A 1,661-nucleotide genomic window follows, 5' to 3' on the forward strand; every position below is an offset into this window, starting at 1 on the left:
TGTTGTTATGCTGTCGAGTCATATCTGACCCATAGTGATACCATGGACACATCTTCCCCACTTGTATCTGCAATCGTACTGATGGTGTATCTATAGAGTTTTCTTTGTAAAAATATGGAAGTGATTTACCGTTGCCTCCTTTCGCACAGTAAACTTTAGTCTCTGCCCTCGACTCTCTCCCATGCCGGTGCTGCCCAGAACAGGGGACTTTTGACTTGTAGCAGATTACCCTCCACTCGCTAGCGACTGCCCAAGCTAGGAATAGAATGGGTATGCCTCTGCTTGACTCTCCCTTCTGCAGTCATGAGTGGTAGAGTACTGGAAACTCTCCAGGTGTGACCCTGAGAGGATTTGCATTAGTAATAATAATAATTTTGGTATTTGTTAAGCGCTTACTATGTGCAAAGCACTGTTCTAAGCACTGGGGAGGGTACAAAGTGATCATGTTGTCCCATGTGGGGCTCACAATCTTAATCCCCATTTTACAGATGAGGTAACTGAGGCACAGAGAAGTTAAGTGACCTGCCCAAAGTCACACAGCTGATAAGCGGTGGAGCCAGGATTTGAACCCATGACCTCTGACTCCCAAACCCGTGCTCTTTCCACTGAGCCACGCTGCTTCTCATAACGATGGCATTTATTAAGCGCTTACTCTGTGCAAAGCACTGTTCCCAGTGCTGGGGAGATTACAAGGTGATCAGGTTGCCCCATGTGGGGCTCACAATCTTATTCCCCATTCTACAGATGAGGCAACTGAGGCACTGAGAAGTTAAGTAACTTGCCTGAAGTCACACAGCTGACAAGTGGCGGGGTCAGGATTAGAACCCACATCCTCTGACTCCCAAGCCCATGCTCCTTCCGGTGAGCCATGCTGCTTCTCTATAATTATGGTATTTGTTGAGCACTTATTATGTGCCAAGCACTGTTCTAAGCACTGGGAAAGATACAAGGTAATCAGGTTGTCCCACGTAGGCTCACAGTCTTAATCCCCATTCTACGGATGAGGTCACTGAGGCCCAGAGAAGTTAAGCAGCTTGCCCAAGGTCACACAGCAGTATCTGTACCCATTGTATGTTGTTGTGCCCCGTCGACTATGCCACATTGCTCAAACCAGGACAGCCGATGCCTCACACGGTTGCGTGTCAGCGATTCGACTTCCTGCCACCTTCGGTAGACTGACCCTGATCAGTTCCGTGTTCTGCCATTTATGCGATATTTTCCAACCTCCTGGATAATGCAGCATCCGGCACCTCCTACTCTCTGCCCCAAGTGTCACTCTTCTAATAATAATAATAATAATAATAATTTTGGTATTTGTTAGGCGCTTACTATGTGCAAAGCACTGGTCTAAGCACTGGGGAGGATACAAAGTGATCAGGTTGTCCCACGTGTGGCTTACAGTCTTAATCCCCATTTTACAGATGAGGTAACTGAGGCACAGAGAAGTGAAGTGACTTGCCCAACGTCACACAGCAGACAAGTGGCAGAGCTGGGATTTGAACCCATGACCTCTGACTCCCAAGGCCATGCTCTTTCCACTGAGCCACTCTGCTTCTCTTTCATCTGCTTCTGACCTCATCACCTCCCCTACTTCCTCTTTTTTCCATCTGTGTGCCGATAGGGACTCTAAAGAGACTATACATGCGAGGGCAAATGAAAAT

The 1,661-nt window shown here is 47.6% G+C and overlaps 1 non-coding gene across 1 annotated transcript; it reads right to left on the minus strand.

The window, feature by feature from the left end:
* Positions 1-213: 213 nt before the first annotated feature.
* On the minus strand, positions 214-351 carry LOC119934992. The gene has a single exon (XR_005453058.1). It is a non-coding gene; the product is annotated as a small nucleolar RNA SNORA7 (small nucleolar RNA).
* Positions 352-1,661: the final 1,310 nt, after the last annotated feature.

The sequence above is a fragment of the Tachyglossus aculeatus genome, chromosome 1, assembly GCF_015852505.1.
Source record: "Tachyglossus aculeatus isolate mTacAcu1 chromosome 1, mTacAcu1.pri, whole genome shotgun sequence".
NCBI lineage: Eukaryota > Metazoa > Chordata > Mammalia > Monotremata > Tachyglossidae > Tachyglossus > Tachyglossus aculeatus.